At 39.7% G+C, this 21,247-nt stretch overlaps 13 non-coding genes across 13 annotated transcripts; 3 read left to right on the top strand and 10 right to left on the bottom strand.

Annotated features, from left to right (window-relative positions):
• Window positions 1-368: 368 nt before the first annotated feature.
• Window positions 369-509, bottom strand: LOC142469342 (U4 spliceosomal RNA). Its single transcript, XR_012789026.1, has one exon. It is a non-coding gene; the product is annotated as a U4 spliceosomal RNA (small nuclear RNA).
• A 1,858-nt stretch (window positions 510-2,367) lies between these two features.
• On the bottom strand, window positions 2,368-2,508 carry LOC142469347 (U4 spliceosomal RNA). The gene has a single exon (XR_012789030.1). It is a non-coding gene; the product is annotated as a U4 spliceosomal RNA (small nuclear RNA).
• A 1,858-nt stretch (window positions 2,509-4,366) lies between these two features.
• On the bottom strand, window positions 4,367-4,507 carry LOC142469350 (U4 spliceosomal RNA). The gene has a single exon (XR_012789034.1). It is a non-coding gene; the product is annotated as a U4 spliceosomal RNA (small nuclear RNA).
• A 647-nt stretch (window positions 4,508-5,154) lies between these two features.
• TRNAN-GUU (transfer RNA asparagine (anticodon GUU)) lies at window positions 5,155-5,228 on the top strand. The gene has a single exon. It is a non-coding gene; the product is annotated as a tRNA-Asn (tRNA).
• A 1,138-nt stretch (window positions 5,229-6,366) lies between these two features.
• On the bottom strand, window positions 6,367-6,507 carry LOC142469346 (U4 spliceosomal RNA). Its single transcript, XR_012789029.1, has one exon. It is a non-coding gene; the product is annotated as a U4 spliceosomal RNA (small nuclear RNA).
• Window positions 6,508-7,155: 648 nt separating this feature from the next.
• TRNAN-GUU (transfer RNA asparagine (anticodon GUU)) lies at window positions 7,156-7,229 on the top strand. The gene has a single exon. It is a non-coding gene; the product is annotated as a tRNA-Asn (tRNA).
• A 1,138-nt stretch (window positions 7,230-8,367) lies between these two features.
• Window positions 8,368-8,508, bottom strand: LOC142469341 (U4 spliceosomal RNA). The gene has a single exon (XR_012789025.1). It is a non-coding gene; the product is annotated as a U4 spliceosomal RNA (small nuclear RNA).
• A 1,860-nt stretch (window positions 8,509-10,368) lies between these two features.
• On the bottom strand, window positions 10,369-10,509 carry LOC142469355 (U4 spliceosomal RNA). Its single transcript, XR_012789038.1, has one exon. It is a non-coding gene; the product is annotated as a U4 spliceosomal RNA (small nuclear RNA).
• Window positions 10,510-12,369: 1,860 nt separating this feature from the next.
• Window positions 12,370-12,510, bottom strand: LOC142469353 (U4 spliceosomal RNA). The gene has a single exon (XR_012789037.1). It is a non-coding gene; the product is annotated as a U4 spliceosomal RNA (small nuclear RNA).
• A 1,860-nt stretch (window positions 12,511-14,370) lies between these two features.
• Window positions 14,371-14,511, bottom strand: LOC142469352 (U4 spliceosomal RNA). Its single transcript, XR_012789036.1, has one exon. It is a non-coding gene; the product is annotated as a U4 spliceosomal RNA (small nuclear RNA).
• Window positions 14,512-15,157: 646 nt separating this feature from the next.
• TRNAN-GUU (transfer RNA asparagine (anticodon GUU)) lies at window positions 15,158-15,231 on the top strand. Its single transcript has one exon. It is a non-coding gene; the product is annotated as a tRNA-Asn (tRNA).
• A 1,138-nt stretch (window positions 15,232-16,369) lies between these two features.
• Window positions 16,370-16,510, bottom strand: LOC142469340 (U4 spliceosomal RNA). The gene has a single exon (XR_012789024.1). It is a non-coding gene; the product is annotated as a U4 spliceosomal RNA (small nuclear RNA).
• A 1,858-nt stretch (window positions 16,511-18,368) lies between these two features.
• Window positions 18,369-18,509, bottom strand: LOC142469349 (U4 spliceosomal RNA). The gene has a single exon (XR_012789033.1). It is a non-coding gene; the product is annotated as a U4 spliceosomal RNA (small nuclear RNA).
• Between the last annotated feature and the right edge of the window lie 2,738 nt (window positions 18,510-21,247).

Here is a 21,247-nt window from a genome sequence, read left to right as displayed (position 1 = left end):
GTGGGCAGGCTTGAATCATGTTTTGGTCAAAAGATGCAACCTGATGACTCCTTTGTCAAAGAGACATACCTTGTAAATGTAAACCTGACACTAGTATATTTGAGCCCAAATTGGTAGGAGAGCAGGATTTGTTTTGGTTTTACCAGCAGCAGTTACCCTTGTAAAGGGAAGAGGAGCGCGGTAATCCATACAGTCTTCCACAAATGTTTGGCCAATTCTTTTCCTTGTGGCATACTCCATAAGGGCATTTTATTCTCTTGTTAGTGATACTTTGCATCATAGGGGTAGGTGGTTATCATCTTGCCTGGTTCCAGCTTTACACAGTTTCCTAAAGAATGGCATTATCTATATTTAGACACAAATATCAGTCTCTCGTGAGACATACAAAAATTGCTAATGCTGACTATATTGCAAGTCATCACAGCGGGGTATTGGGAAAAGTTTTCAACTAGCAATAATCACGCCTCGGATTAACCTCATGGGCTATGATACTGCCACTGCGCAAAGTTAACTTTCTACTGGCTTAGTGAAACCACCAGCCCACAAGAAGCCCTCATTACAATGGTGGCTAGCCTAATGCAGGAGCTGGTTCAGTGCTATGGATTGTGGGAGTTAATATGGTAATTCAACTGTGAACTAGAAAGACTCTCTTGCAGTTCCACAAACAACCACTTGCAGTGTATCTGCATGCAAACGCTTCAACCAGAGGTGTATTTGGGACCAAATACATGATCTCTCCTCTCTTACCAGTGACCTGACTGTGAAATAACAATTATGATTGAATATTGCTATTTCAAACCTACTGGAAGTTGCTCGAAAACATGATCTCATATGAAAAAGAAATGTTTTCTCGCAGTGATATTCATGTCAAATGTGAAAGTCACACATTTAGACTTCAAAAAATAAAATCCATACAGATCAAATGAGCAACTTCTGTAGCTCAGGGACATGGCATGTACTTGCTTTTATATATGTAAATCTTCAGCACCCGGGTGGGTAACCCCCTCTTAACACCAACGAGATCATATCAGATATACACACTCGTCATGCAGATAGTATGGACTCATTCATGGTAGGTTTGGTAGGGAAATATATCATCAACATGGTTTGTGCATTATGAACATTATTATAACCACTTTCGACATAACACCCAAGGTCTCTGTGGCGCAATTGGTTAGCGCGTTCAACTGTTAACCGAAAGGTTGGTGGTTCAAGCCCACCCAGGGACGTCTGTTTTCCACCCGACAGCTCTTTTCTTGACTAGTTCCGCCCATGGAATCAAGTAGCCGGGAAAACCCCGAAAACATTCACATCCCTGATTATATTATACCCACTTATCTCCTTCAAGACATTTAATGAGATTTTAAAATAGAATGTCTGATGACTAATTGTCGTTTCATGCACTAAACAAAAGACTTCTTTTTCTATGCATCAGTGTTGGTATCTATTAAGTGAAGTTGCTTGAGAAACGTGATGCCAGAACAAGAACTATATTAATACTGCTTTTGTTGTGGTGGAAATAGAAATATTTGGTGATAGATGAATCCTAGTGAAGAGCACAGGATTATCTGCAAACCAAGATGGGATTGGAAACATCTGGGGACAATAGGTCGAGTGTGGTCATTGAGAGCGTACAATTATTTCCCACCTAAGATTGCCTCACATGCGATAGATATGTCAATTTATAGATAGAAAGATGCGTTAACAGTTAATAACTGCAATCCTGTGATAACACTCAGTACTCTAACATATCCTTATACATGACACTAATTTCATCATTAGGTATATGTTTCATTGGTTTGACCTGAAAGCCTGACTGCGCAATAACAATTATTATTGAATTATTTTACAATGCATACTTATTCCAGGGGCTCCTCCTACATTTTTCATTTGTATGCCAGTCTTCAGGGCATTTTCACGTATCTCACAAAGTTTAGTCCACAGGACATTAAGAAATGACATATGTTCCGTTTAGGTTCTTGCTCAAGACCTTGATGAGGTGGGCAGGCTTGAATCATGTTTTGGTCAAAAGATGCAACCTGATGACTCCTTTGTCAAAGAGACATACCTTGTAAATGTAAACCTGACACTAGTATATTTGAGCCCAAATTGGTAGGAGAGCAGGATTTGTTTTGGTTTTACCAGCAGCAGTTACCCTTGTAAAGGGAAGAGGAGCGCGGTAATCCATACAGTCTTCCACAAATGTTTGGCCAATTCTTTTCCTTGTGGCATACTCCATAAGGGCATTTTATTCTCTTGTTAGTGATACTTTGCATCATAGGGGTAGGTGGTTATCATCTTGCCTGGTTCCAGCTTTACACAGTTTCCTAAAGAATGGCATTATCTATATTTAGACACAAATATCAGTCTCTCGTGAGACTGTCAAAAATTGCTAATGCTGACTATATTGCAATTCATCACAGCGGGGTATTGGGAAAAGTTTTCAACTAGCAATAATCACGCCTCGGATTAACCTCATGGGCTATGATACTGCCACTGCGCAAAGTTAACTTTCTACTGGCTTAGTGAAACCACCAGCCCACAAGAAGCCCTCATTACAATGGTGGCTAGCCTAATGCAGGAGCTGGTTCAGTGCTATGGATTGTGGGAGTTAATATGGTAATTCAACTGTGAACTAGAAAGACTCTCTTGCAGTTCCACAAACAACCACTTGCAGTGTATCTGAATGCAAACGCTTCAACCAGAGGTGTATTTGGGACCAAATACATGATCTCTCCTCTCTTACCAGTGACCTGACTGTGAAATAACAATTATGATTGAATATTGCTATTTCAAACCTACTGGAAGTTGCTCGAAAACATGATCTCATATGAAAAAGAAATGTTTTCTCGCAGTGATATTCATGTCAAATGTGAAAGTCACACATTTAGACTTCAAAAAATAAAATCCATACAGATCAAATGAGCAACTTCAGTAGCTCAGGGACATGGCATGTACTTGCTTTTATATATGTAAATCTTCAGCACCCGGGTGGGTAACCCCCTCTTAACACCAACGAGATCATATCAGATATACACACTCGTCATGCAGATAGTATGGACTCATTCATGGTAGGTTTGGTAGGGAAATATATCATCAACATGGTATGTGCATTATGAACATTATTATAACCACTTTCGACATAACACCCAAGGTCTCTGTGGCGCAATTGTTTAGCGCGTTCGGCTGTTAACCGAAAGGTTGGTGGTTCAAGCCCACCCAGGGACGTCTGTTTTCCACCCGACAGCTCTTTTCTTGACTAGTTCCGCCCATGGAATCAAGTAGCCGGGAAAACCCCGAAAACATTCACATCCCTGATTATATTATACCCACTTATCTCCTTCAAGACATTTAATGAGATTTTAAAATAGAATGTCTGATGACTAATTGTCGTTTCATGCACTAAACAAAAGACTTCTTTTTCTATGCATCAGTGTTGGTATCTATTAAGTGAAGTTGCTTGAGAAACGTGATGCCAGAACAAGAACTATATTAATACTGCTTTTGTTGTGGTGGAAATAGAAATATTTGGTGATAGATGAATCCTAGTGAAGAGCACAGGATTATCTGCAAACCAAGATGGGATTGGAAATATCTGGGGACAATAGGTCGAGTGTGGTCATTGAGAGCGTACAATTATTTCCCACCTAAGATTGCCTCACATGCGATAGATATGTCAATTTATAGATAGAAAGATGCGTTAACAGTTAATAACTGCAATCCTGTGATAACACTCAGTACTCTAACATATCCTTATACATGACACTAATTTCATCATTAGGTATATGTTTCATTGGTTTGACCTGAAAGCCTGACTGCGCAATAACAATTATTATTGAATTATTTTACAATGCATACTTATTCCAGGGGCTCCTCCTACATTTTTCATTTGTATGCCAGTCTTCAGGGCATTTTCACGTATCTCACAAAGTTTAGTCCACAGGACATTAAGAAATGACATATGTTCCGTTTAGGTTCTTGCTCAAGACCTTGATGAGGTGGGCAGGCTTGAATCATGTTTTGGTCAAAAGATGCAACCTGATGACTCCTTTGTCAAAGAGACATACCTTGTAAATGTAAACCTGATACTAGTATATTTGAGCCCAAATTGGTAGGAGAGCAGGATTTGTTTTGGTTTTACCAGCAGCAGTTACCCTTGTAAAGGGAAGAGGAGCGCGGTAATCCATACAGTCTTCCACAAATGTTTGGCCAATTCTTTTCCTTGTGGCATACTCCATAGGGGCATTTTATTCTCTTGTTAGTGATACTTTGCATCATAGGGGTAGGTGGTTATCATCTTGCCTGGTTCCAGCTTTACACAGTTTCCTAAAGAATGGCATTATCTATATTTAGACACAAATATCAATCTCTCGTGAGACTGTCAAAAATTGCTAATGCTGACTATATTGCAAGTCATCACAGCGGGGTATTGGGAAAAGTTTTCAACTAGCAATAATCACGCCTCGGATTAACCTCTTGGGCTATGATACTGCCACTGCGCAAAGGTTAACTTTCTACTGGCTTAGTGAAACCACCAGCCCACAAGAAGCCCTCATTACAATTGTGGCTAGCCAAATGCAGGAGCTGGTTCAGTGCTATGGATTGTGGGAGTTAATATGGTAATTCAACTGTGAACTAGAAAGACTCTCTTGCAGTTCCACAAACAACCACTTGCAGTGTATCTGCATGCAAACGCTTCAGCCAGAGGTGTATTTGGGACCAAATACATGATCTCTCCTCTCTTACCAGTGACCTGACTGTGAAATAACAATTATGATTGAATATTGCTATTTCAAACCTACTGGAAGTTGCTCGAAAACATGATCTCATATGAAAAAGAAATGTTTTCTCGCAGTGATATTCATGTCAAATGTGAAAGTCACACATTTAGACTTCAAAAAATAAAATCCATACAGATCAAATGAGCAACTTCAGTAGCTCAGGGACATGGCATGTACTTGCTTTTATATATGTAAATCTTCAGCACCCGGGTGGGTAACCCCCTCTTAACACCAACGAGATCATATCAGATATACACACTCGTCATGCAGATAGTATGGACTCATTCATGGTAGGTTTGGTAGGGAAAAATATCATCAACATGGTTTGTGCATTATGAACATTATTATAACCACTTTCGACATAACACCCAAGGTCTCTGTGGCGCAATTGGTTAGCGCGTTCGGCTGTTAACCGAAAGGTTGGTGGTTCAAGCCCACCCAGGGACGTCTGTTTTAGACCCGACAGCTCTTTTCTTGACTAGTTCCGCCCATGGAATCAAGTAGCCGGGAAAACCCCGAAAACATTCACATCCCTGATTATATTATACCCACTTATCTCCTTCAAGACATTTAATGAGATTTTAAAATAGAATGTCTGATGACTAATTGTCGTTTCATGCACTAAACAAAAGACTTCTTTTTCTATGCATCAGTGTTGGTATCTATTAAGTGAAGTTGCTTGAGAAACGTGATGCCAGAACAAGAACTATATTAATACTGCTTTTGTTGTGGTGGAAATAGAAATATTTGGTGATAGATGAATCCTAGTGAAGAGCACAGGATTATCTGCAAACCAAGATGGGATTGGAAATATCTGGGGACAATAGGTCGAGTGTGGTCATTGAGAGCGTACAATTATTTCCCAAATAAGATTGCCTCACATGCGATAGATATGTCAATTTATAGATAGAAAGATGCGTTAACAGTTAATAACTGCAATCCTGTGATAACACTCAGTACTCTAACATATCCTTATACATGACACTAATTTCATCATTAGGTATATGTTTCATTGGTTTGACCTGAAAGCCTGACTGCGCAATAACAATTATTATTGAATTATTTTACAATGCATACTTATTCCAGGGGCTCCTCCTACATTTTTCATTTGTATGCCAGTCTTCAGGGCATTTTCACGTATCTCACAAAGTTTAGTCCACAGGACATTAAGAAATGACATATGTTCCGTTTAGGTTCTTGCTCAAGACCTTGATGAGGTGGGCAGGCTTGAATCATGTTTTGGTCAAAAGATGCAACCTGATGACTCCTTTGTCAAAGAGACATACCTTGTAAATGTAAACCTGATACTAGTATATTTGAGCCCAAATTGGTAGGAGAGCAGGATTTGTTTTGGTTTTACCAGCAGCAGTTACCCTTGTAAAGGGAAGAGGAGCGCGGTAATCCATACAGTCTTCCACAAATGTTTGGCCAATTCTTTTCCTTGTGGCATACTCCATAAGGGCATTTTATTCTCTTGTTAGTGATACTTTGCATCATAGGGGTAGGTGGTTATCATCTTGCCTGGTTCCAGCTTTACACAGTTTCCTAAAGAATGGCATTATCTATATTTAGACACAAATATCAGTCTCTCGTGAGACATACAAAAATTGCTAATGCTGACTATATTGCAAGTCATCACAGCGGGGTATTGGGAAAAGTTTTCAACTAGCAATAATCACGCCTCAGATTAACCTCATGGGCTATGATACTGCCACTGCGCAAAGTTAACTTTCTACTGGCTTAGTGAAACCACCAGCCCACAAGAAGCCCTCATTACAATGGTGGCTAGCCTAATGCAGGAGCTGGTTCAGTGCTATGGATTGTGGGAGTTAATATGGTAATTCAACTGTGAACTAGAAAGACTCTCTTGCAGTTCCACAAACAACCACTTGCAGTGTATCTGCATGCAAACGCTTCAACCAGAGGTGTATTTGGGACCAAATACATGATCTCTCCTCTCTTACCAGTGACCTGACTGTGAAATAACAATTATGATTGAATATTGCTATTTCAAACCTACTGGAAGTTGCTCGAAAACATGATCTCATATGAAAAAGAAATGTTTTCTCGCAGTGATATTCATGTCAAATGTGAAAGTCACACATTTAGACTTCAAAAAATAAAATCCATACAGATCAAATGAGCAACTTCAGTAGCTCAGGGACATGGCATGTACTTGCTTTTATATATATGTAAATCTTCAGCACCCGGGTGGGTAACCCCCTCTTAACACCAACGAGATCATATCAGATATACACACTCGTCATGCAGATAGTATGGACTCATTCATGGTAGGTTTGGTAGGGAAATATATCATCAACATGGTTTGTGCATTATGAACATTATTATAACCACTTTCGACATAACACCCAAGGTCTCTGTGGCGCAATTGGTTAGCGCGTTCGGCTGTTAACCGAAAGGTTGGTGGTTCAAGCCCACCCAGGGACGTCTGTTTTAGACCCGACAGCTCTTTTCTTGACTAGTTCCGCCCATGGAATCAAGTAGCCGGGAAAACCCCGAAAACATTCACATCCCTGATTATATTATACCCACTTATCTCCTTCAAGACATTTAATGAGATTTTAAAATAGAATGTCTGATGACTAATTGTCGTTTCATGCACTAAACAAAAGACTTCTTTTTCTATGCATCAGTGTTGGTATCTATTAAGTGAAGTTGCTTGAGAAACGTGATGCCAGAACAAGAACTATATTAATACTGCGTTTGTTGTGGTGGAAATAGAAATATTTGGTGATAGATGAATCCTAGTGAAGAGCACAGGATTATCTGCAAACCAAGATGGGATTGGAAACATCTGGGGACAATAGGTCGAGTGTGGTCATTGAGAGCGTACAATTATTTCCCACCTAAGATTGCCTCACATGCGATAGATATGTCAATTTATAGATAGAAAGATGCGTTAACAGTTAATAACTGCAATCCTGTGATAACACTCAGTACTCTAACATATCCTTATACATGACACTAATTTCATCATTAGGTATATGTTTCATTGGTTTGACCTGAAAGCCTGACTGCGCAATAACAATTATTATTGAATTATTTTACAATGCATACTTATTCCAGGGGCTCCTCCTACATTTTTCATTTGTATGCCAGTCTTCAGGGCATTTTCACGTATCTCACAAAGTTTAGTCCACAGGACATTAAGAAATGACATATGTTCCGTTTAGGTTCTTGCTCAAGACCTTGATGAGGTGGGCAGGCTTGAATCATGTTTTGGTCAAAAGATGCAACCTGATGACTCCTTTGTCAAAGAGACATACCTTGTAAATGTAAACCTGATACTAGTATATTTGAGCCCAAATTGGTAGGAGAGCAGGATTTGTTTTGGTTTTACCAGCAGCAGTTACCCTTGTAAAGGGAAGAGGAGCGCGGTAATCCATACAGTCTTCCACAAATGTTTGGCCAATTCTTTTCCTTGTGGCATACTCCATAAGGGCATTTTATTCTCTTGTTAGTGATACTTTGCATCATAGGGGTAGGTGGTTATCATCTTGCCTGGTTCCAGCTTTACACAGTTTCCTAAAGAATGGCATTATCTATATTTAGACACAAATATCAGTCTCTCGTGAGACATACAAAAATTGCTAATGCTGACTATATTGCAAGTCATCACAGCGGGGTATTGGGAAAAGTTTTCAACTAGCAATAATCACGCCTCGGATTAACCTCATGGGCTATGATACTGCCACTGCGCAAAGTTAACTTTCTACTGGCTTAGTGAAACCACCAGCCCACAAGAAGCCCTCATTACAATGGTGGCTAGCCTAATGCAGGAGCTGGTTCAGTGCTATGGATTGTGGGAGTTAATATGGTAATTCAACTGTGAACTAGAAAGACTCTCTTGCAGTTCCACAAACAACCACTTGCAGTGTATCTGCATGCAAACGCTTCAACCAGAGGTGTATTTGGGACCAAATACATGATCTCTCCTCTCTTACCAGTGACCTGACTGTGAAATAACAATTATGATTGAATATTGCTATTTCAAACCTACTGGAAGTTGCTCGAAAACATGATCTCATATGAAAAAGAAATGTTTTCTCGCAGTGATATTCATGTCAAATGTGAAAGTCACACATTTAGACTTCAAAAAATAAAATCCATACAGATCAAATGAGCAACTTCAGTAGCTCAGGGACATGGCATGTACTTGCTTTTATATATATGTAAATCTTCAGCACCCGGGTGGGTAACCCCCTCTTAACACCAACGAGATCATATCAGATATACACACTCGTCATGCAGATAGTATGGACTCATTCATGGTAGGTTTGGTAGGGAAATATATCATCAACATGGTTTGTGCATTATGAACATTATTATAACCACTTTCGACATAACACCCAAGGTCTCTGTGGCGCAATTGGTTAGCGCGTTTGGCTGTTAACCGAAAGGTTGGTGGTTCAAGCCCACCCAGGGACGTCTGTTTTAGACCCGACAGCTCTTTTCTTGACTAGTTCCGCCCATGGAATCAAGTAGCCGGGAAAACCCCGAAAACATTCACATCCCTGATTATATTATACCCACTTATCTCCTTCAAGACATTTAATGAGATTTTAAAATAGAATGTCTGATGACTAATTGTCGTTTCATGCACTAAACAAAAGACTTCTTTTTCTATGCATCAGTGTTGGTATCTATTAAGTGAAGTTGCTTGAGAAACGTGATGCCAGAACAAGAACTATATTAATACTGCTTTTGTTGTGGTGGAAATAGAAATATTTGGTGATAGATGAATCCTAGTGAAGAGCACAGGATTATCTGCACAGCAAGATGGGATTGGAAACATCTGGGGACAATAGGTCGAGTGTGGTCATTGAGAGCGTACAATTATTTCCCACCTAAGATTGCCTCACATGCGATAGATATGTCAATTTATAGATAGAAAGATGCGTTAACAGTTAATAACTGCAATCCTGTGATAACACTCAGTACTCTAACATATCCTTATACATGACACTAATTTCATCATTAGGTATATGTTTCATTGGTTTGACCTGAAAGCCTGACTGCGCAATAACAATTATTATTGAATTATTTTACAATGCATACTTATTCCAGGGGCTCCTCCTACATTTTTCATTTGTATGCCAGTCTTCAGGGCATTTTCACGTATCTCACAAAGTTTAGTCCACAGGACATTAAGAAATGACATATGTTCCGTTTAGGTTCTTGCTCAAGACCTTGATGAGGTGGGCAGGCTTGAATCATGTTTTGGTCAAAAGATGCAACCTGATGACTCCTTTGTCAAAGAGACATACCTTGTAAATGTAAACCTGGCACAAGTATATTTGAGCCCAAATTGGTAGGAGAGCAGGATTTGTTTTGGTTTTACCAGCAGCAGTTACCCTTGTAAAGGGAAGAGGAGCGCGGTAATCCATACAGTCTTCCACAAATGTTTGGCCAATTCTTTTCCTTGTGGCATACTCCATAAGGGCATTTTATTCTCTTGTTAGTGATACTTTGCATCATAGGGGTAGGTGGTTATCATCTTGCCTGGTTCCAGCTTTACACAGTTTCCTAAAGAATGGCATTATCTATATTTAGACACAAATATCAGTCTCTCGTGAGACTGTCAAAAATTGGTAATGCTGACTATATTGCAAGTCATCACAGCGGGGTATTGGGAAAAGTTTTCAACTAGCAATAATCACGCCTCAGATTAACCTCATGGGCTATGATACTGCCACTGCGCAAAGTTAACTTTCTACTGGCTTAGTGAAACCACCAGCCCACAAGAAGCCCTCATTACAATGGTGGCTAGCCTAATGCAGGAGCTGGTTCAGTGCTATGGATTGTGGGAGTTAATATGGTAATTCAACTGTGAACTAGAAAGACTCTCTTGCAGTTCCACAAACAACCACTTGCAGTGTATCTGAATGCAAACGCTTCAACCAGAGGTGTATTTGGGACCAAATACATGATCTCTCCTCTCTTACCAGTGACCTGACTGTGAAATAACAATTATGATTGAATATTGCTATTTCAAACCTACTGGAAGTTGCTCGAAAACATGATCTCATATGAAAAAGAAATGTTTTCTCGCAGTGATATTCATGTCAAATGTGAAAGTCACACATTTAGACTTCAAAAAATAAAATCCATACAGATCAAATGAGCAACTTCAGTAGCTCAGGGACATGGCATGTACTTGCTTTTATATATATGTAAATCTTCAGCACCCGGGTGGGTAACCCCCTCTTAACACCAACGAGATCATATCAGATATACACACTCGTCATGCAGATAGTATGGACTCATTCATGGTAGGTTTGGTAGGGAAATATATCATCAACATGGTTTGTGCATTATGAACATTATTATAACCACTTTCGACATAACACCCAAGGTCTCTGTGGCGCAATTGGTTAGCGCGTTTGGCTGTTAACCGAAAGGTTGGTGGTTCAAGCCCACCCAGGGACGTCTGTTTTAGACCCGACAGCTCTTTTCTTGACTAGTTCCGCCCATGGAATCAAGTAGCCGGGAAAACCCCGAAAACATTCACATCCCTGATTATATTATACCCACTTATCTCCTTCAAGACATTTAATGAGATTTTAAAATAGAATGTCTGATGACTAATTGTCGTTTCATGCACTAAACAAAAGACTTCTTTTTCTATGCATCAGTGTTGGTATCTATTAAGTGAAGTTGCTTGAGAAACGTGATGCCAGAACAAGAACTATATTAATACTGCTTTTGTTGTGGTGGAAATAGAAATATTTGGTGATAGATGAATCCTAGTGAAGAGCACAGGATTATCTGCACAGCAAGATGGGATTGGAAACATCTGGGGACAATAGGTCGAGTGTGGTCATTGAGAGCGTACAATTATTTCCCACCTAAGATTGCCTCACATGCGATAGATATGTCAATTTATAGATAGAAAGATGCGTTAACAGTTAATAACTGCAATCCTGTGATAACACTCAGTACTCTAACATATCCTTATACATGACACTAATTTCATCATTAGGTATATGTTTCATTGGTTTGACCTGAAAGCCTGACTGCGCAATAACAATTATTATTGAATTATTTTACAATGCATACTTATTCCAGGGGCTCCTCCTACATTTTTCATTTGTATGCCAGTCTTCAGGGCATTTTCACGTATCTCACAAAGTTTAGTCCACAGGACATTAAGAAATGACATATGTTCCGTTTAGGTTCTTGCTCAAGACCTTGATGAGGTGGGCAGGCTTGAATCATGTTTTGGTCAAAAGATGCAACCTGATGACTCCTTTGTCAAAGAGACATACCTTGTAAATGTAAACCTGACACAAGTATATTTGAGCCCAAATTGGTAGGAGAGCAGGATTTGTTTTGGTTTTACCAGCAGCAGTTACCCTTGTAAAGGGAAGAGGAGCGCGGTAATCCATACAGTCTTCCACAAATGTTTGGCCAATTCTTTTCCTTGTGGCATACTCCATAAGGGCATTTTATTCTCTTGTTAGTGATACTTTGCATCATAGGGGTAGGTGGTTATCATCTTGCCTGGTTCCAGCTTTACACAGTTTCCTAAAGAATGGCATTATCTATATTTAGACACAAATATCAGTCTCTCGTGAGACTGTCAAAAATTGGTAATGCTGACTATATTGCAAGTCATCACAGCGGGGTATTGGGAAAAGTTTTCAACTAGCAATAATCACGCCTCAGATTAACCTCATGGGCTATGATACTGCCACTGCGCAAAGTTAACTTTCTACTGGCTTAGTGAAACCACCAGCCCACAAGAAGCCCTCATTACAATGGTGGCTAGCCTAATGCAGGAGCTGGTTCAGTGCTATGGATTGTGGGAGTTAATATGGTAATTCAACTGTGAACTAGAAAGACTCTCTTGCAGTTCCACAAACAACCACTTGCAGTGTATCTGAATGCAAACGCTTCAACCAGAGGTGTATTTGGGACCAAATACATGATCTCTCCTCTCTTACCAGTGACCTGACTGTGAAATAACAATTATGATTGAATATTGCTATTTCAAACCTACTGGAAGTTGCTCGAAAACATGATCTCATATGAAAAAGAAATGTTTTCTCGCAGTGATATTCATGTCAAATGTGAAAGTCACACATTTAGACTTCAAAAAATAAAATCCATACAGATCAAATGAGCAACTTCAGTAGCTCAGGGACATGGCATGTACTTGCTTTTATATATATGTAAATCTTCAGCACCCGGGTGGGTAACCCCCTCTTAACACCAACGAGATCATATCAGATATACACACTCGTCATGCAGATAGTATGGACTCATTCATGGTAGGTTTGGTAGGGAAATATATCATCAACATGGTTTGTGCATTATGAACATTATTATAACCACTTTCGACATAACACCCAAGGTCTCTGTGGCGCAATTGGTTAGCGCGTTTGGCTGTTAACCGAAAGGTTGGTGGTTCAAGCCCACCCAGGGACGTCTGTTTTAGACCCGACAGCTCTTTTCTTGACTAGTTCCGCCCATGGAATCAAGTAGCCGGGAAAACCCCGAAAACATTCACATCCCTGATTATATTATACCCACTTATCTCCTTCAAGACATTTAATGAGATTTTAAAATAGAATGTCTGATGACTAATTGTCGTTTCATGCACTAAACAAAAGACTTCTTTTTCTATGCATCAGTGTTGGTATCTATTAAGTGAAGTTGCTTGAGAAACGTGATGCCAGAACAAGAACTATATTAATACTGCTTTTGTTGTGGTGGAAATAGAAATATTTGGTGATAGATGAATCCTAGTGAAGAGCACAGGATTATCTGCACAGCAAGATGGGATTGGAAACATCTGGGGACAATAGGTCGAGTGTGGTCATTGAGAGCGTACAATTATTTCCCACCTAAGATTGCCTCACATGCGATAGATATGTCAATTTATAGATAGAAAGATGCGTTAACAGTTAATAACTGCAATCCTGTGATAACACTCAGTACTCTAACATATCCTTATACATGACACTAATTTCATCATTAGGTATATGTTTCATTGGTTTGACCTGAAAGCCTGACTGCGCAATAACAATTATTATTGAATTATTTTACAATGCATACTTATTCCAGGGGCTCCTCCTACATTTTTCATTTGTATGCCAGTCTTCAGGGCATTTTCACGTATCTCACAAAGTTTAGTCCACAGGACATTAAGAAATGACATATGTTCCGTTTAGGTTCTTGCTCAAGACCTTGATGAGGTGGGCAGGCTTGAATCATGTTTTGGTCAAAAGATGCAACCTGATGACTCCTTTGTCAAAGAGACATACCTTGTAAATGTAAACCTGACACAAGTATATTTGAGCCCAAATTGGTAGGAGAGCAGGATTTGTTTTGGTTTTACCAGCAGCAGTTACCCTTGTAAAGGGAAGAGGAGCGCGGTAATCCATACAGTCTTCCACAAATGTTTGGCCAATTCTTTTCCTTGTGGCATACTCCATAAGGGCATTTTATTCTCTTGTTAGTGATACTTTGCATCATAGGGGTAGGTGGTTATCATCTTGCCTGGTTCCAGCTTTACACAGTTTCCTAAAGAATGGCATTATCTATATTTAGACACAAATATCAGTCTCTCGTGAGACTGTCAAAAATTGGTAATGCTGACTATATTGCAAGTCATCACAGCGGGGTATTGGGAAAAGTTTTCAACTAGCAATAATCACGCCTCGGATTAACCTCATGGGCTATGATACTGCCACTGCGCAAAGTTAACTTTCTACTGGCTTAGTGAAACCACCAGCCCACAAGAAGCCCTCATTACAATGGTGGCTAGCCTAATGCAGGAGCTGGTTCAGTGCTATGGATTGTGGGAGTTAATATGGTAATTCAACTGTGAACTAGAAAGACTCTCTTGCAGTTCCACAAACAACCACTTGCAGTGTATCTGCATGCAAACGCTTCAACCAGAGGTGTATTTGGGACCAAATACATGATCTCTCCTCTCTTACCAGTGACCTGACTGTGAAATAACAATTATGATTGAATATTGCTATTTCAAACCTACTGGAAGTTGCTCGAAAACATGATCTCATATGAAAAAGAAATGTTTTCTCGCAGTGATATTCATGTCAAATGTGAAAGTCACACATTTAGACTTCAAAAAATAAAATCCATACAGATCAAATGAGCAACTTCAGTAGCTCAGGGACATGGCATGTACTTGCTTTTATATATGTAAATCTTCAGCACCCGGGTGGGTAACCCCCTCTTAACACCAACGAGATCATATCAGATATACACACTCGTCATGCAGATAGTATGGACTCATTCATGGTAGGTTTGGTAGGGAAATATATCATCAACATGGTTTGTGCATTATGAACATTATTATAACCACTTTCGACATAACACCCAAGGTCTCTGTGGCGCAATTGGTTAGCGCGTTCGGCTGTTAACCGAAAGGTTGGTGGTTCAAGCCCACCCAGGGACGTCTGTTTTAGACCCGACAGCTCTTTTCTTGACTAGTTCCGCCCATGGAATCAAGTAGGCGGGAAAACCCCGAAAACATTCACATCCCTGATTATATTATACCCACTTATCTCCTTCAAGACATTTAATGAGATTTTAAAATAGAATGTCTGATGACTAATTGTCGTTTCATGCACTAAACAAAAGACTTCTTTTTCTATGCATCAGTGTTGGTATCTATTAAGTGAAGTTGCTTGAGAAACGTGATGCCAGAACAAGAACTATATTAATACTGCTTTTGTTGTGGTGGAAATAGAAATATTTGGTGATAGATGAATCCTAGTGAAGAGCACAGGATTATCTGCAAACCAAGATGGGATTGGAAACATCTGGGGACAATAGGTCGAGTGTGGTCATTGAGAGCGTACAATTATTTCCCACCTAAGATTGCCTCACATGCGATAGATATGTCAATTTATAGATAGAAAGATGCGTTAACAGTTAATAACTGCAATCCTGTGATAACACTCAGTACTCTAACATATCCTTATACATGACACTAATTTCATCATTAGGTATATGTTTCATTGGTTTGACCTGAAAGCCTGACTGCGCAATAACAATTATTATTGAATTATTTTACAATGCATACTTATTCCAGGGGCTCCTCCTACATTTTTCATTTGTATGCCAGTCTTCAGGGCATTTTCACGTATCTCACAAAGTTTAGTCCACAGGACATTAAGAAATGACATATGTTCCGTTTAGGTTCTTGCTCAAGACCTTGATGAGGTGGGCAGGCTTGAATCATGTTTTGGTCAAAAGATGCAACCTGATGACTCCTTTGTCAAAGAGACATACCTTGTAAATGTAAACCTGACACTAGTATATTTGAGCCCAAATTGGTAGGAGAGCAGGATTTGTTTTGGTTTTACCAGCAGCAGTTACCCTTGTAAAGGGAAGAGGAGCGCGGTAATCCATACAGTCTTCCACAAATGTTTGGCCAATTCTTTTCCTTGTGGCATACTCCATAAGGGCATTTTATTCTCTTGTTAGTGATACTTTGCATCATAGGGGTAGGTGGTTATCATCTTGCCTGGTTCCAGCTTTACACAGTTTCCTAAAGAATGGCATTATCTATATTTAGACACAAATATCAGTCTCTCGTGAGACATACAAAAATTGCTAATGCTGACTATATTGCAAGTCATCACAGCGGGGTATTGGGAAAAGTTTTCAACTAGCAATAATCACGCCTCGGATTAACCTCATGGGCTATGATACTGCCACTGCGCAAAGTTAACTTTCTACTGGCTTAGTGAAACCACCAGCCCACAAGAAGCCCTCATTACAATGGTGGCTAGCCTAATGCAGGAGCTGGTTCAGTGCTATGGATTGTGGGAGTTAATATGGTAATTCAACTGTGAACTAGAAAGACTCTCTTGCAGTTCCACAAACAACCACTTGCAGTGTATCTGCATGCAAACGCTTCAACCAGAGGTGTATTTGGGACCAAATACATGATCTCTCCTCTCTTACCAGTGACCTGACTGTGAAATAACAATTATGATTGAATATTGCTATTTCAAACCTACTGGAAGTTGCTCGAAAACATGATCTCATATGAAAAAGAAATGTTTTCTCGCAGTGATATTCATGTCAAATGTGAAAGTCACACATTTAGACTTCAAAAAATAAAATCCATACAGATCAAATGAGCAACTTCAGTAGCTCAGGGACATGGCATGTACTTGCTTTTATATATGTAAATCTTCAGCACCCGGGTGGGTAACCCCCTCTTAACACCAACGAGATCATATCAGATATACACACTCGTCATGCAGATAGTATGGACTCATTCATGGTAGGTTTGGTAGGGAAATATATCAAATACATGGTTTGTGCATTATGAACATTATTATAACCACTTTCGACATAACACCCAAGGTCTCTGTGGCGCAATTGTTTAGCGCGTTCGGCTGTTAACCGAAAGGTTGGTGGTTCAAGCCCACCCAGGGACGTCTGTTTTCCACCCGACAGCTCTTTTCTTGACTAGTCCCGCCCATGGAATCAAGTAGCCGGGAAAACCCCGAAAACATTCACATCCCTGATTATATTATACCCACTTATCTCCTTCAAGACATTTAATGAGATTTTAAAATAGAATGTCTGATGACTAATTGTCGTTTCATGCACTAAACAAAAGACTTCTTTTTCTATGCATCAGTGTTGGTATCTATTAAGTGAAGTTGCTTGAGAAACGTGATGCCAGAACAAGAACTATATTAATACTGCTTTTGTTGTGGTGGAAATAGAAATATTTGGTAATAGATGAATCCTAGTGAAGAGCACAGGATTATCTGCAAACCAAGATGGGATTGGAAATATCTGGGGACAATAGGTCGAGTGTGGTCATTGAGAGCGTACAATTATTTCCCACCTAAGATTGCCTCACATGCGATAGATATGTCAATTTATAGATAGAAAGATGCGTTAACAGTTAATAACTGCAATCCTGTGATAACACTCAGTACTCTAACATATCCTTATACATGACACTAATTTCATCATTAGGTATATGTTTCATTGGTTTGACCTGAAAGCCTGACTGCGCAATAACAATTATTATTGAATTATTTTACAATGCATACTTATTCCAGGGGCTCCTCCTACATTTTTCATTTGTATGCCAGTCTTCAGGGCATTTTCACGTATCTCACAAAGTTTAGTCCACAGGACATTAAGAAATGACATATGTTCCGTTTAGGTTCTTGCTCAAGACCTTGATGAGGTGGGCAGGCTTGAATCATGTTTTGGTCAAAAGATGCAACCTGATGACTCCTTTGTCAAAGAGACATACCTTGTAAATGTAAACCTGATACTAGTATATTTGAGCCCAAATTGGTAGGAGAGCAGGATTTGTTTTGGTTTTACCAGCAGCAGTTACCCTTGTAAAGGGAAGAGGAGCGCGGTAATCCATACAGTCTTCCACAAATGTTTGGCCAATTCTTTTCCTTGTGGCATACTCCATAGGGGCATTTTATTCTCTTGTTAGTGATACTTTGCATCATAGGGGTAGGTGGTTATCATCTTGCCTGGTTCCAGCTTTACACAGTTTCCTAAAGAATGGCATTATCTATATTTAGACACAAATATCAGTCTCTCGTGAGACTGTCAAAAATTGCTAATGCTGACTATATTGCAAGTCATCACAGCGGGGTATTGGGAAAAGTTTTCAACTAGCAATAATCACGCCTCGGATTAACCTCTTGGGCTATGATACTGCCACTGCGCAAAGGTTAACTTTCTACTGGCTTAGTGAAACCACCAGCCCACAAGAAGCCCTCATTACAATTGTGGCTAGCCAAATGCAGGAGCTGGTTCAGTGCTATGGATTGTGGGAGTTAATATGGTAATTCAACTGTGAACTAGAAAGACTCTCTTGCAGTTCCACAAACAACCACTTGCAGTGTATCTGCATGCAAACGCTTCAGCCAGAGGTGTATTTGGGACCAAATACATGATCTCTCCTCTCTTACCAGTGACCTGACTGTGAAATAACAATTATGATTGAATATTGCTATTTCAAACCTACTGGAAGTTGCTCGAAAACATGATCTCATATGAAAAAGAAATGTTTTCTCGCAGTGATATTCATGTCAAATGTGAAAGTCACACATTTAGACTTCAAAAAATAAAATCCATACAGATCAAATGAGCAACTTCAGTAGCTCAGGGACATGGCATGTACTTGCTTTTATATATGTAAATCTTCAGCACCCGGGTGGGTAACCCCCTCTTAACACCAACGAGATCATATCAGATATACACACTCGTCATGCAGATAGTATGGACTCATTCATGTAGGTTTGGTAGGGAAATATATCATCAACATGGTTTGTGCATTATGAACATTATTATAACCACTTTCGACATAACACCCAAGGTCTCTGTGGCACAATTGGTTAGCGCGTTCGGCTGTTAACCGAAAGGTTGGTGGTTCAAGCCCACCCAGGGACGTCTGTTTTAGACCCGACAGCTCTTTTCTTGACTAGTTCCGCCCATGGAATCAAGTAGCCGGGAAAACCCTGAAAACATTCACATCCCTGATTATATTATACCCACTTATCTCCTTCAAGACATTTAATGAGATTTTAAAATAGAATGTCTGATGACTAATTGTCGTTTCATGCACTAAACAAAAGACTTCTTTTTCTATGCATCAGTGTTGGTATCTATTAAGTGAAGTTGCTTGAGAAACGTGATGCCAGAACAAGAACTATATTAATACTGCTTTTGTTTGTGGTGGAAATAGAAATATTTGGTGATAGATGAATCCTAGTGAAGAGCACAGGATTATCTGCAAACCAAGATGGGATTGGAAACATCTGGGGACAATAGGTCGAGTGTGGTCATTGAGAGCGTACAATTATTTCCCAAATAAGATTGCCTCACATGCGATAGATATGTCAATTTATAGATAGAAAGATGCGTTAACAGTTAATAACTGCAATCCTGTGATAACACTCAGTACTCTAACATATCCTTATACATGACACTAATTTCATCATTAGGTATATGTTTCATTGGTTTGACCTGAAAGCCTGACTGCGCAATAACAATTATTATTGAATTATTTTACAATGCATACTTATTCCAGGGGCTCCTCCTACATTTTTCATTTGTATGCCAGTCTTCAGGGCATTTTCACGTATCTCACAAAGTTTAGTCCACAGGACATTAAGAAATGACATATGTTCCGTTTAGGTTCTTGCTCAAGACCTTGATGAGGTGGGCAGGCTTGAATCATGTTTTGGTCAAAAGATGCAACCTGATGACTCCTTTGTCAAAGAGATATACCTTGTAAATGTAAACCTGACACTAGTATATTTGAGCCCAAATTGGTAGGAGAGCAGGATTTGTTTTGGTTTTACCAGCAGCAGTTACCCTTGTAAAGGGAAGAGGAGCGCGGTAATCCATACAGTCTTCCACAAATGTTTGGCCAATTCTTTTCCTTGTGGCATACTCCATAAGGGCATTTATATTCTCTTGTTAGTGATACTTTGCATCATAGGGGTAGGTGGTTATCATCTTGCCTGGTTCCAGCTTTACACAGTTTCCTAAAGAGTGGCATTATCTATATTTAGACACAAATATCAGTCTCTCTCTGCGCCACTCTGCTAGATGAGAGAAAAGGAACGAGAGAGAGAGAGGAGAGAGAGAGAGAGAGAGAGAGAGAGAGAGAGAGAGAGAGAGAGAGAGAGAGAGAGAGAGAGAGAGAGAGAGAGAGAGAGAGAGAGAGAGAGAGGAGAGAGAGAGAGAGAGAGAGAGAGAGAGAGAGAGAAAACATTTTTAAGAGTTCCATAGAGTAGTAGTTATCACGTCTGCTTTACACGCAGAAGGTCCGTTGTTCAAAACACAGTGGAACTAGGTAGTTGTCTGGTCTTATATGCATAAATGTACGTTTTCAAACAAGATATTGTGACGGCAACAGAATTCTTGAATCCAGAAATATTGGTTATGGTTTTAGAATCCTTTCATACAATTTTTTCTTTACCAAATAGAGTAAGATTCTTGTTTGTTCAAGTTTACTTTTTGAAATATATTTTATTAAACAGAAAACATAAGCTCAATTTAAGCATGATTTTGAGCACACACAAATGAATCTGATGTGCTTTCTTGCGGACAGAAAAGCTGTTCAGGAAACAATTTTAAGAGATCCATCGACCTCTGGGTTATGGCCCAGCACGCTTCCGCTGCGCCACTCTGCTAGATGAGAGAAAAGGAACGAGAGAGAGAGAGAGAGAGAGAGAGAGAGAGAGAGAGAGAGAGAGAGAGAGAGAGAGAGAGAGAGAGAGAGAGAGAGAGAGAGGAGAGAGAGAGAGAGAGAGAGAGAGAGAGAGGAGGAGAGAGAGAGAGAGAGAGAAGAGAGAGAGAGAGGAGAGTGAGAGAGGAGAGAGAGAGAGAGAGAAGGAGGAGGAGGGAGAGAGAGAAAACATTTTTAAGAGTTCCATAGAGTAGTAGTTATCACGTCCTGC

This window comes from Ascaphus truei, chromosome 18 (genome assembly GCF_040206685.1).
Source record: "Ascaphus truei isolate aAscTru1 chromosome 18, aAscTru1.hap1, whole genome shotgun sequence".
Lineage (NCBI taxonomy): Eukaryota > Metazoa > Chordata > Amphibia > Anura > Ascaphidae > Ascaphus > Ascaphus truei.
This window is presented reverse-complemented; position numbering and strand designations above follow the sequence as displayed.